Raw genomic sequence first — 14,581 nt, forward strand, 5'->3', positions numbered from 1 at the left:
GCTGATCCAGTAAAATATAGCACCCTAAGAATTCCTTGTCTTATTTTTTCTGAACCATCACAGCTACAACATCACACTTACACTATGATCCAAATCCCTGTAATTAAAACAAAGGTTTAAAAGCCATGCTTCATAGGAAAAGAATTGGAAAGCTGAAACAAAGGCAAGTATATGACTGGCCAGAGTGAGACATTTGCTGAAGCCCTGTACAAATGCATAGAGTATATGCATGGCATCTATTCCAGAGACAAACATTTCCCTCAGGGGAGGAGGCCTGTGTTGGACTCACCATATTACTAAGCAGCATTCAAATTTAAGGTGGCATGGTGAGCCTTAAATGTGGCAGAACATTTTGTTTAAATCATCAGTACTGGAGCCCCCAGGAGTGAGCAAGGTGAGTGAGGCTTTACTGTCTTAGTCTATGTGATGTTTAGGGAAGTAAACACTTTTTTCCCCTATCTGCTTATTCAATAAAAACAAAGGTAAAAGAAAAATAAGATACTTGAAAGGAAACTTAACCATGATTGTCTCTGAAGATTAGTCTGTAATGAATACAAACTGTGAAGTCTGCATCAAAACAGAAAAACAAATGCATGTTTATATACACTATCTTATTGTTTAAAACTGCTCTGTTAACATATAGTAGGCTTAAGCGGCGTCAGTAGTCCCTCAGAGTCGAGGATGACATCTGTTAGGCTTGATGGGTCCTCAGGTGACTGAGGAGCCCTGTTCTGGATACACATATTCTTTGGCAATGGGAGTGTGTTGTTGCGCGTGGGAGTAGGATTTGCAGCCCCAGGTTGGTTTCCTTCTCCTTCCTCTGCTACCGCCATTTTGCCTTAGTATTGAGTCATTGGGCCTTGAAGTGGTGTGTGCCTTGGTGGACCAGGTGGCACCACACTGAACGGTCAGTAGCTTGCTCCTCCCAGCCATTGGTGTCGATGCCTCCATGCTTGAAGGCAACCTTGAGTGTGTCTTTGTACCGTTTCCTTTGGCCGCCCTTTGAGCGTTGGCCAACGGAGAGCTGGGAAAAGAGAATCTGGTGAGGGAGGCAGTTCTCGGACATCTGGACGCAGTGGCCTGTCCATCGGAGTTGATTTCTGAAGAACAAGGCTTCAATGCTGGTGGGCGGAGGTTTCTGGAGGACACTCACACTGGTCTGGCGGTCCTCCCATTTGATCCCCAGGATTCGATGCAAGTGCTGCTGGTGAAAGCTGTTGAGGGTCTTAATGTGGCATTGGTAAATGGTCCAGATTTCACTGCACTAGAGGAGAGTGGTCAGCACAACAGTCTTGTAAACCAGTACCTTCGTCGACTTCCAAGGGTCTCTATTTTCAAAGACGTGTTGTCACAGCTTGAAGAAGGTGGCACTGGTGCAGTTGACCCAGTGCTGGACTTCTTCATTGATGGTAGGGTATCCTAAAAAGGACTGCTCAATTGTGGATGCAGCTGCTGAAGGACACCCCTGTCCTGACACAGGTGCCCAACGACCATCGCACATCTGCCGCCTATATGCAGATTCTTGGCTGGGGGCCTCCAGGTATCACAGCCCTACCCCCATCTCCAATTCTCCATCGCCACAGGGCTTTTGGACCTGATGGAAGTCTGCACGTGGCATGTATAGCGTGGGGACTCTGGTGCACAGTCAGGCCCACAAGGTCTTGGAAGTTGGTGGCCAGGTTCAGTGGCATGACGAACCACAATGACTGGGGTCACTTGTCCATTGCAGCCTTCTTCTGCCTTCACAGCTACTGGGGCCACAGCCTTCCTCCGCCTACTCTGCCATTGAGGATTTCTTGGATCATTCTTTGTCTGGAACCTTCCTCTCAACCTTGCCACCATGGGTGGCTCTACTAGGAATGTAAGCTCCAGACAGCATCACTATCGGGGTCACTGTAACATGCAAGCCTCTCCACCACAACAAGATGACAATCTTCAGAGAGGAGTAGGCTTAGTAAAACACCATGAAAAAACTGACATGATGAACTATTTTGCCTTTAAATAAATTAATGCATATATCAATCAAGAGAGCTATGGTTTTAAGTTATTTAGAAGACAGCATGAGAAAATATCCTACGGCTTGCACTAAACTGAACATACCCCCAGACCCTCATTTAATATACACAGCTGGGAGGCAGGAATAAAACATACAGATCTGATTTTCTAGAACACCTACAAATCTGCCCTTGTAGTCATTTATTTTTTAAATTATAATGGTGTCTAAATTGGCTCTAATGGATTTGCAGCACACTTGCTGCTTTAATCACAGAAGAGAAATCATTGGATTTTTATTAATCAACTCTTTCAAAAGGTACTGATTAAAGGTTTGCCTTATGGTGCACAGCAGACTGAAAATACAGTCTCCTTATAGCTTGATGGCTTACTGAACAGCAGACTGCATGCAGATAGCTTTCACACATGGACAGAAACAGATTGCATGCAGTTAGTGCCAAATGAGCATACTGAAGTCAGAAATTACCCCTGCTTTCCACATCAGACCACTCACAGCAATCTCCTTTTTCCTTTCCATTTTATTAACTCAAAGTAATCAAGTGGCTAATGACTGAATGAGTCCACCATCACAAAGCCAACCAATTATTTCTGAAAACCAAAATGTGCTTAGTGGCAGCACTTCTACCACTACACAGACCTTGATGAGCACTACTGAGTTGCAGCTCCATTTTGTTCAATACTGGGATCAGACTAAGAACCATATGAGCAGGCTTAGCACCAAGGATTTTTTTAAATACTCAATTATTTAAAGTGCTCTCTCTACAGGATCAGGACCATTACATTAGGGTCTGATTCTGAAAGGTAATAAACAGAAGCAGCCCTCATCACTTCACAGGACTGATCCCTTGTACAGTTATGGGCTTGTCTGCACTTCAAATTGTTGTGGCTTAACTTGAGTTGTTTTATGTTAACATGCCTTGTACCGACAACAAAACATTTCTGTTGAAAATGACCTGCCACTACAATGGACATTCTTAAGCCCACTTGGCTTAATACGTGGGATAAATTTATGAGAGGAAAAATACATATAGATGCATCTGCTCCCTGACTTTTGGGGTCAGAAGTTTTTTTTTTTGGTCCTGTTGTCCAGCAGTAACCCAGCATAGGTATACAAATAAGTATCACAACAAATAATAAATAAATTACAAAGCCTGGGCACTCTCCAGTGTCACAGTTAGACAAAGGAGCTCTGGCTGGACTACAGAAATGCAGAGTATGATTTGACAATGGAGAGATACCACAGTCTTCTCTACTATGAGGAGCCTGACCATATTTTTGCTAAATGCACCACCACTATATGACACTATGACTAATCCACAGACACCAGATATCACAGAGATCCTAACTTACCTCCAGATCCTAACCAAGCATGGGGCTGGAGAATGAACTACTGGCAGAGACCCATACTGAAGATGAGACATCACAGCCCAAGCCTCGCAGATGGCATCCAGATGACAATGCTCCCAGCCTATAGCTGGACCAAGCTTAGCCCTCATTGTCAGACCTCAGACACACGCACATTCATACAGCCCTCCTCTCACTAGGGCCTCTCACACTCCACCTCCTCTCACAGGGTCTCTTTCATGCCTCGACAACTTGTACTGCCTTGCTCCCTTTTGGAACGGGCCCCTTAGGCCATAGGCTTTAGCTAGCTCATACCTCGGGTGGCAGACATAAGGTCTTTTGGGCCTCTCCCACGACCCTCACTGGGGTAGTGGCCAGCCAATTACGTGACCGGGTCTAAGCTTGCCCTGGCCCCTTCCCAGGACAACTCTGTATACTCAGACAATACTGGGCTCCAGTCCTCTGGTTTTCCCCACTCACTGGGGCTCTACATCTTGGCCCAACTCACTGGGGCCACGGGGCTTTCCTCCCTGGTGGGCTCAGGTGGCTACAGCCATGCCTGGCCCCCACTTTTGCTGCTCGGGGTCTTGCACCCCACAGGGTTCAGGCAGCCACAGCCATGCCTGGCCCCAACTACCGCTGATGTTACATGATCCACCCAAAGGTGAGGGCTGGGGTTAAGGCACCCCTACCCACCTTTAACAAGGGTGGTAACTGGCCTGGCATTTCCTGGGGGCTCCTGCACCACTGAGAGCTCCACCAGGCCACCCACTCCCAGCAGGTGCAGTTTTAGGTGATGCCCAGAACCAGGGGCCTCCTAGCCATCCCCTACAGGTCCTGCCCTTACCTCCAATATGTTGGATGCAGCCTTGCTGCCAGGCAATGTTTCTGCCTAGCCTGCTAGCAGTAAACTGCTCTATTTATATAGGTAGCCAGAGATCTAAAATGACCGCCACAATCAAGGCTGCTTGGCTCTGCTCTTAAAGTGGCAGGCATCAACAGTGCCCTGCCACACACCTTTCCCCTTAAATAGTTCCTGAGGGAGGTTTCATCTGCTGCTCCTCCAAAGCAGGCTCCCCTCAGAGCCTGTGAAAGCCCTCGAGAGGCAAGCACCCCCAAAATGTGCTCTGCCACCTCCCCCCTTAAAATTGACATTCCGGAGTTATGCTTGGCGGCCTGCTCTGCTGGCTTTGTCCCAGTCTACTGCAGCTGCTGCCACATGGCGAGCACCCCAAAGGTGCTCCGCCACAGTGGCGTGATTAGAACGCTATAAATCCTGTCTTGCACAGCCAGCAGGGGCTCAGGCTTGGCCTTGCTCTCACCCTGGCTGGACAGTCCTGACTCTGGGCTCTCGGGGTGTGGGAGTTCGTTGAGTGCAGGTTTCTTGCTGTGACCTGGTCATTAGGATTGAGTTTACCTGTCTCGTGCTCTTTCCTTTGGGCTTTGGCTGTGGAAGCTGCAGTTGGGTAAAGTATCACCCTTTCCCTATTTGAGGTGCTGAGTACCTAAGCAGGGAAAAGCTAGAAATCCTCAGGGACTGTCAGAGGGCTTCTCCTGCTGACTAGACCCAGGGTGTCCTTGCTGCCATCTGCGCTTTCTGGGTTGTCTATGAAGTTGCATAGCAGTTAACTGTGTAGTGACTGAAGCTCATTGTAATGTGTAGTTGATTAGTTGTGTGACCAGGGACATTGGGTTTGGGATGTGCGTCAGGTTATTGTCTTATTGGGTGTATTTTATTGTGTTGTGGCTTGGGTGTTACGGGAATTATTGTGTTGTGGCCTGGGTGTTACGGGAATATTGCATTGGGTAGTTGTAGTGTGGGTTTTGTTGTTCAATACAGCTTACATTGCTCAACCTACCTGCATTGTAGTTTGTAGCTACTCTTCCTAACTCTGCATGGGGTTGGACAGTAGATCAATGCTCAGGGAAATTAATGCCCCAAACCTGACTACCTGTGGGTCATAGAGGATTAACAACCCTCTGGATTAATTAGTTAATTGGCATTCTCATGGGCAGTCCTTCAGTAGTGCATTACTGTATACTGTTTAAAGAAATCATATGAATTCTGTATTCATGGTTCTGTGTCTTAGACCTACTCCTATTGTGAGACATCGCTATCCTAGGAGCCACCCAGACTACTATGAGCATGAAACTAAGCACAATATTAAAAGTACTGCATTACAAATTCTACATATAGTTATCTTAATAGATATCTAATATATTGCACATAACTGGCTCCTAGACTCAAAATTTGAGCACTATGTATTCCTCACTTAAGGGCTTGGAGCGGCTGAATCATTCTACAGTGTTTTCTCCTCAAGTTGTACAAGTGTGTTCACTCCTTTCTCCCAATCTATATGCAAAGCTCACTCTGACGAAGATTTTGCACACAAAGGGGTCTTCATCAGCATCCAGACTCAATATCTGGACCCTCCATCTACCTGACAATCTTCCAAATACATATTTACAGTCATTCTGCAACTACTTAGGGTACAGTGAAAGAGTGCATTCTTCTAACCAAGTGTCTAATAAAAAGTTTCATACCCAGGCAACCACATGGCAAGCTGGGTTTCCAAAAAAAAAAAAAAAAATTAAGAAAAATTAAGGAATTGCAGTATCATGATATTCATAGAGATCTTTGAGGTGGAAACAGGCTACATAAGTACTAGTGAACCTTTCCTGATGATCAACCAGGCCTTAGAAAAGATGAAAACACACTCTTGTCCTCCGGTGCACCCCAAAAGTCTGATGTGAGATGCAAAGACCATGAATATGAGCCCCACAAATAGCCCCACTATAGTTAAGGAGCCCACAACATGCAAATCTACCAATAACCACCTGTGTATTATGGACTAATGAGCAGGTCAACACCTTATTAGCAGCAGCATACACCTCTTATAACAGCCTTGATAGTTACCTACCCAGAGCAAACTGTTTTGCAACCGACTGACAGCAATCCAGGGTGATAAGCTTTCAACAGTGATGACTGCATGCTTCTCCACAGCCTTAGAGCAGTTTTCATGCAGGTACTCTGCAAGATGTTGCTCTTTGAGGTTTGAGGAATTTGGTTTTTGACCTCCTGAAGTTCTGTCACTAGTACTGTTTACCCCAGATCTGTAGCACTGTCCTGTCCCAACAGCCACCACAAGCTGACTGAGCCCCAAAGTAGCAATTTAACAAGTGATGCCACAACCAGGAAAGAAAGAGGAGAAATATTTGATTGTTTTAATTCTCCTCAGGTGCCATTACTGCCTGGGTTCCATGAGATTCTACCAGGGACCTGTTTATATTGATTCCAGTGAGGACTGCAACATTTATCAGTTCTTCCTCTCTGCTGACTTGCAACACTTTGCTAGTGGCACTGGTTCAGAATAACAAGGATGGTGGGATAAAACCAAGAGGACTGCTACGAATTATGTTAAAGGCCACACCCCAGGATTCCATTGCTTTCCAGCACCAATCGCACGATTGTGCAGTGCCAAAAATGCAGTGCTGTCCATGAAACAACGGGGGAGCAAGGCACCAAGGCCTGTATGACCGTAAAGCTAGGTGTTTATTGCCAAACATGACTCCCGTGTCACCACAAAGATACAAGGCAACAGTAACGTGACTGACACAAGTGAACAAGTGACCTCTAGAGTTCAAAATGCAAGCTGTTACACCTTGATCTAAAGAGATACCCAAAGCTTTGTCAGCTGAGGGCTGTCACATTTCATGAAAACTTCACAGTTTTACAAGAAGGAAGCCAAATTCACCACCCTGGCAACTGAAAGCTGACACCCTGCCTCCTGCATTTTGTTCAAGCTAAATTGGCATGTTCACAGAGCTCAGAGCTGCCTCAGCACAAAAGAAATTCCTTGCCCAGGAGAGCCTTCCATCACCCCACCCTCCCGTGAAATATGAAACAACATACCCAGAAGAAAGGAAACAAACCAGAAGGAAACGTAATTCAACATCCTGCTTAACACCAGACAACTTTGAGGTAAATAGACTGTTCTAACTTTTATCTGAGCCTAACTTGCACAAAATGAACTATTCCAACCAGGAGATCTTACAACGCCTTCATCTCTCCTGTGAAATATGAATTTTTATTTCCACCTAGGAGAAATTTTACAATCTTTGCATTCTCCTGTGCCTCAGGAATGTGCCTGAAATCTTGCACACAAAGACATTTTTTGGAAAATATCTAGTTGGTCTAATAAAAGATATCACCTCTACCATGCATTCTGATACCCTCTGTGGGAACTTCATAGAGTAGGGCTTAAAAAACACGTTTACCAGTACTTAAAAAAGCACAGTCCTCCTAGAGACGCTTACACTGGGACTGATTCAGATTTATATTAGGGTTCTACTGCTTTGGCAATATAATTTCTACTCACTTTAAAGTCCCTTTACACCGCCAAAGCAGTGACCATAAGAATCTAGTCTATTGTAAAGCACTATTTGTAACAGTTCACATACTTATTATTTTTTGTCTTAACCCACATTCTGTGCAATCAATCTAAGCTGTTTGAAGTCAGAAGCAGGAAAACCAGGTGAGGCAAAACTAGGTAACAGGTTATTAATTAATTATCATCATCATTTGTTGAGTGTTTACAGTCCACTGGCACCACAAGCACTGGCAATAAAACGGCTTGAAGTACTGAATACTTCCCACAAGTAATCTCACTGACTTTAGTGGGAGTTATTGGCTAGGGGCAGAAGTTGCGCATAAACTGGTTTAAGTGATCAGAAACTGGTTTAAACCTGTAACAGAACATAAATTCCGTGCACATAAACCACTTTCAAAATGGCTGAAACTGGTTTAAGGTTAACCTTGATGGATGTAGTATCAGACTTAACTGATTTATGTCAAACTGATCTATGGAACTTGTCCCAGTTCAGTGAGTGCACTCTACCTCCCAGACTTAGGCCTACAAATGAGAAGCACACAGGCCAGCAAAAGAATTTCAAAAAGTTCCAAAAGGAACTGTTATTCCCTGGTAATATCAAAAAAAATATTTGAGAGTGAAATTCTGATATTACTATTAAATTAGCAATGGGATACTGACCATCAAACAAATTGGAGAGAGTTAGTTAGGTCTGATAGTCTGCAGTCAGGCGAAAGGCAGGGTAGAGATGCAACTTATAGACAAACTGAATCAGAGGTTCATAAGTTTTCATGCGCATGAGCTCACTTCATCAGATGCTATGAAAGGACATGCATGTGACCCCTTTTTTTCCCTTTGGGTTTATTACTTGTTTGTCTCTCTCAGCACTGCTTCCCCTACCTCTTCCCTGTCTTTTTTATTCAAATCACTCTGTTTGATAGCCTGCTCTGCATATGTCTTTTCATAACATCTGATGTGAGCTCTTGCTCACAAAAGCTTATGCATCTCTGATTCAGTTAGTCTATAAGGTGCATCCCTACCCTGACTTCCACCAAACAACCAATTACTCTTGAACCACTTTAAGGGAGAGTGTCATAAATTTATTAAGATAAAAAGGTCAAGATGTCTGCAGTTTGGATGAGGAGTTTTCTGAATGCACATATTGGATTGTGTGACCCTGCCAGATCTCACTGTGGCTTTTGGAATATTGGGCATTCTTTATGCATTCAAAAATACAGCTTTACAAAAAGCCTGTTTCTGCAAAGTGCTGGGGATGCAGTGCAAGTTGCTGAGTCCTCTTAACCCCATTGATTGCACACCACAACCAATGCTTAGCATTTTGGAGGATCTGTCTTACAAACCCCACTGAAATTAAGTCTTTTTGTATCACGAGCAGATCTCCAGATCTATATATCATTCATTTTTTAAGTATGATAAGGCATTCAAATGAAGCTGCAGTTGCAGTGAACATGGAAAAGATCATTAACAACACACTGTTAAACCATGATATGCTACTGGGGGGGTGGGAGTGGAAGATTAGAAAAGGAAGAACTTGCCATTTCAACATCCGCACATGTAGTCACTAGGGAGTTTCCTTACCACATGTCTTTACTACACACCTGTCAACTAAAGCACAGATCTGTTTGCAAAATGTAGCACTTTGCAGCATTATGTGGATTTATGATAGTCTCTAAAGTATTTGGTGCCAATAAAGCTAGACATCGGTTACTTTGAGACTGTACATGCTATTGGTCTAATACTGTTCACATTAAGTAAACTACACTAGTTAGACCACCTTATAAGATTTCAAAAGCAAAAAGCTCTTCCAAACATTAATAAACTAACAATGTATATTTTAATCCTTCACACCATAATGAATTACCACAGCTAAGAAGCATGTCTCACTGAAATGCATGACAAATTCTATTACAAAATATTCAAGTCAGTTCAGGTATAGTGCTGTGCAGTACAATTTAGAAACATCTTAATTTTCAATGTAAGCTTTTCACAGCCAAAAATCAAAAATACTGTGATTTTCTTAATATACTGCCATGTTTATTAGACACTTTGAAAAGCAATCTATGGTCGAAGAAAGTTTTGTATGATTGTTTAATTTCCAACTAATGTGCTAGAGATAATTCCATTCCTTTTTATGTATTTTAAAGTAGAAAATAAACTGGAGAGAACATCATGTTTTCAAAGATCAGAAAGGACCTGGGGTTAAGGAAAACAAAGCAAAAATATGTTGAACCCCTGAAAATCCTGCTTCAGGTATTAGAAGCAGGATGATCAAATGCCTAACTATATGCAAATGTTTCTAAGGATGAGCTCTGCAAATCCCACACTGGGATCCATGGAGTAAAGTCCACATTAGTAAAAGTTCCAAATATGAAATGTTTGGGCAGTTCCTGTGACACTAGTAAAGAAAGGATTGCTAAGAAGTTGGCTTAAACATTTTTCTTCCATATACCACAATTTTTATGTTAAACCCAAAGGCTATGGGGTACAATCACAAAGAGACTTAGGTACCTAGACCACATTTGGAAAAGAACTCAAGTGGCAAAAGTGAGAGTTAAGCAAAATTGAGGTCTGTAAGTCCAAAACTATGTTCCTGAAATTTCCACTGAAGTGGCACCCAAACCTAGAGGAGCCTGAATTCCAGAGGTGTTTCAGGGTTGTTGGTTGTAGCTGTGTTGGTCTAAGGACATAGGCAGACAAGGTTCTTTGGGTAGATGTGATGTTTTATTAGACCAACTAAATAGTTGGAAAAATTGTTCTTTGCAAGTTTTGGGGCCCAAACACCTTTCTTCAGGCATAGACAGAGTCAAAGAGGCACAGAAGTGTTTCAGAGTGCAGACAGAAGTACAGCTGCTCACTGTAACCGAGAACGCTTTGCAGGAAGTGCTCTGAATTACAACCATTTTCTAGAACAAACAGAAGTTCACTGTTGGTTCCAGGAGGGAGGGGAATGTAGCTGCTGGCTGCAGCCTGCAACCAATTTCCCCTAGCAGTGGCCCCTCCTCTCTCCCAACCTGTCCCTGTTTCAGAATGGGATGGGGGAAAGGGAGCAGAGGGAGCTTGTTCTAGGGGTTCCCCAGCTGGCTCTGGAGGGTGGGGTGGATGAACTGGAGCCTCCCCGCCTCAGGGGGGCTCCAATATACCTGCCCCACCCTCCAGCAGGGGCTGAAAAACCCCCAGACTGAACTCCCTCTGCTCCATTTCCCCCCTCCCGTTCTGAAAACAGTGACAGGCTGGCAAGACAGACACAAGTTACAGAAGATGCTCTGTTTTGAAACATCTTAATCTGACCCCTCTTGCAATGAGAGGTCAGATTTTTACCTAATCAGCCATTTTTTAATCTGTCTGCAGCTGTGCACTTGTGTTTGGCTATGACTATAAACTGCTTTCTGTGGCCAGATCGGGTGAAAATTGTCATTTCTGTCTGCGCCCTCAGTTTTTGACTGTAAAATTCCTTAAGTGTTAGGGTTGTGCTTTTATGCATGTCCAGAACTGCCACCATCTCTGCAGCACAGCTCCTAGCAAAGATCTAAGCTTGGGCCAGAAAACTGAGACTTTAGGGCCAGGTACAGGCATTCCACTTTTACTGGCATAAGTGATTGGAAACTGGTCTATGCCCATAACAGAACAGAGGTTTGGCATGCATAGAGTGGTTTAAAAATAGCGGAACCTGGTTTAAGATTTGCCTCCCCTCCACCAAAGGTGGGATGTGTGTTTTGTTTGCTACCAATCTAAACTATGCCACTTATAGAAACCCACGTAACTTAGGTTGATTCTGCCTCGGGCATTTTGAAAGTTCGTACCTAGTCTAGGTCTTCTACCTCAGTTCCCTAAGACAGAAGCTCCCAAACACTTTCTTATTGTGTACCCCCTTCCAGATTTACCAGCTGCCCACATATGCCTACCAGCATACATTTTATATTTTAATCCCTTAAATGCCAATTATTATTATGATGAAATCTAAACCTGCCATTACACAATTTCTCCCACGTACCTGCCCTCCCCCCCCCCGAGATGTCTTGTATACCCCCGGGGCATATGTACCACAGTTTGGGAACCCATGCTCTAAGGGGTTCAGTCCCATAAGTGGATGTTGAACAGACACCTCCAACATTCTTTAAAAACAGGGCCATGAGAAAAAGAGACATTGTACTTAGTTATTAGAGTACTCACCCAGGAAATGAGAGACCCAGGTTCAATTCCCTCCTCAGCCTGAGAGTGTTAAACTCCTCCATCTCTAAGGGCCAAGAAAATACCATAACTGCCAAGCTATAGGTGGGGCTGTGACAGAATCACCCAACACTCCTCCTGTTGAATCCATGCCATTGTATAGTCGGGAATGCTAGTTTTGTGATAGAGAGATGAAGAAGAGCAAGCACAATTTTCTAACTGGTGGTTTAGGGTATTCACCTGCCAAAAGTGAGCCTTACTTACCTAGCAGGCATTCTCAGTACATATCTACTGTATCAAACCATGCACAAAACACAACCAATGGAAGGTGTTGGCCCCTCTCTACCTGATAGCCCAGTGTCTAAATTATTTGTAACCAAGTACTGGCTCCAAGTCCCTAACGATTACACTGTGAGATCAGTCTCTTTCCTGTTCCACTATATTAAATACGTAACAATTCACTGGAGCAGGGATTGTAATGGTGGTCTCTGAGGTGAGAGCAGTAACTACCAGGCTATAAAGTTACTCTCATTCTCTCTTCTTCCAAATACTTAATTGCTTTATACAAAGCAGAACAGTTTTAACAGGGGACATCAAGAGCTTTCCCCACCCTGTGAAACCCAATAACCTACTAAGAAGAACATTCTCCTGTCTAGGAAGACTGCAATTCAAATCCCTGTTCCAGGTCAGGTAGAGGAGTGACTCAAATCTAGGTTTCCCCTAGACCTGCTGAGGGGTCCAACTGCTGGAATCCTGGGTGTACAGGGAAGATAGCTCTTCCTCACTTTCCTTTGTGAGTACAAGGTGTCTATCTACAAGTACTTAATTTTGGATGGTTCATAGCTGTGAATCCTGAGAGGAGGGAATGTAAATGCTCCACTCCAAATTAGGCACCTAAATCCCAAGAACAGTTGGAATGCAGGGCCTATCCCTCTTCTCAGCATTGCTTCCTGGATAGCTTAGACAACTACCTACCCAGGTTGTTTGCTTCTGTGAATCTCATTCTTGGGCATCTAACTCTCCCCACTTGTATGTGGAACTGAACTCACATCTGTGGATTTCACTATGCACAAAGAACCTAAAGTCCTTTTTTTTAATCTAGGCCTCAGTGCCTTAACAAAAGTAGATAATCTAATAATTTATCTAAAAATGGTAATACATAAACGTGGTACAAATTCCATCTATTAAGGACAGCAGAGAAATGCCCAACTCCCACTAAATTTAAATACAAAAGTTTTGTTCAGGGGAATGAATGTTTGGCAAGTGCCCTACTTGGACTTACTAGCATTTAAATTTTTCAAATCTCATATGGAGACACTCCCAGTTAAATTATTTGGCAACTTCAACTAAATAAATAGCTATAATTTAACACTTTAAGCTTACAATTAAGCCTGGTAATCAGTCACAGTTTTGGTATGTAAAAGCAAGATATTTTTAGGTTTAAAAATGTGTATTCATTTATACTAGCCTCATCTGCCTTGTGAAAAGTGTTGAAGTAGTGAGTGTAATGCTGAGTCTGTCAGAATTTGCTTGTATTTATTAGAAGAACTTTCATAAACTGTACATCTCAGGCTATATCTTTGAGTTCCATCCTGTTATTTGGTATTGTATTCAAGCTGCAGTAGGGCATAAAATAGCACTCTACCAAATACAGAGTGCTATTATAGAAAAGCAAACAAATTCACGTGGCATTCATCATATGTTAATTCTCTTTTACAGGTTCAATTAAGTCAAGGGCCTCATAAAGTAAATGATAACAGAAACAACCCGGCATTATAACCTCACAGAGTGGCACTTCATAATACTAAACTTCAGGACACATTGCGTCTGATCACTGGGTCAACCTACTGGGCTGCATGAGCTACACCTGGCAGGGATACAGCTACTGGGGGAGTACAGGACTTCTGTAAATGGGCTACCTGCCTCATGCAACCATATTTTTCTTACAGTGGGTGGGAAAAGTTTGGTTTCCTGGTTCTACCTCAAATCTTCCTCCTGCTAAAAGTGCATGGCATTACTGCAGTGAAAGAGCTAAAATGTTGACACCCCCCTCAAGATCCCTTAAATCACCTAGTTAAACCCCATGATTATTCAGGTTTGTTTCCTATAGCAGTTTTCAATCTGGGTGTAACAGCTGAGCTACTCTGTCCTTCCCAAATCTTTATAAGGAAAGGATGTCCTGGCTAGGTTGGTCTTGAAGGAAAGAGAAATAGCATGGTGTTGGCACAGCCAAGGGGCACTAAGAACTGGTGTCCTACTACATATTTTCTAATATTTTTTTCACTTATGTTTTTAAACATTATATTGAAGAGGCTAACTAGTATGTATATCATTGCCCTCTGTTAGAGAGAATGCTGCCGAAAGCTAAGGAAAGACACCTTTTGTTCAAATTCTAGGGTCTGTATTTTGAAGTTATAGGCTCTGTCTCTGCATTTACTGTCAGGTTGCAAATGGTATGGATATGCAGCAGTGACAGTTACAAAGTCCAAAGTGGCCACTATGATAGAAGTGCATTGAGCTAACTAACTTCACACAAGGGTTCCCCTCATCTTCAAATTTATTCATACAAAACTGGCACCTTTTTGCCATTTACTTCTTTAAATCAAGTCTCCCAGTTATTGAAAATAGCTTTATTTCCACATCTAAAAGCAGGCTGTACCAAATGT

General features: G+C 43.2%; 1 protein-coding gene across 1 annotated transcript in view; it reads right to left on the bottom strand.

The window, feature by feature from the left end:
* The window catches only part of LOC102371777 (cadherin-like and PC-esterase domain-containing protein 1), a 159,892-nt gene that overhangs the window by 80,050 nt on the left and 65,261 nt on the right, over window positions 1-14,581 (bottom strand). The window lies entirely within an intron of this gene.

The sequence above is a fragment of the Alligator sinensis genome, unplaced genomic scaffold (assembly GCF_000455745.1).
Source record: "Alligator sinensis unplaced genomic scaffold, ASM45574v1 scaffold217_1, whole genome shotgun sequence".
In the NCBI taxonomy this organism is placed as follows: domain Eukaryota; kingdom Metazoa; phylum Chordata; order Crocodylia; family Alligatoridae; genus Alligator; species Alligator sinensis.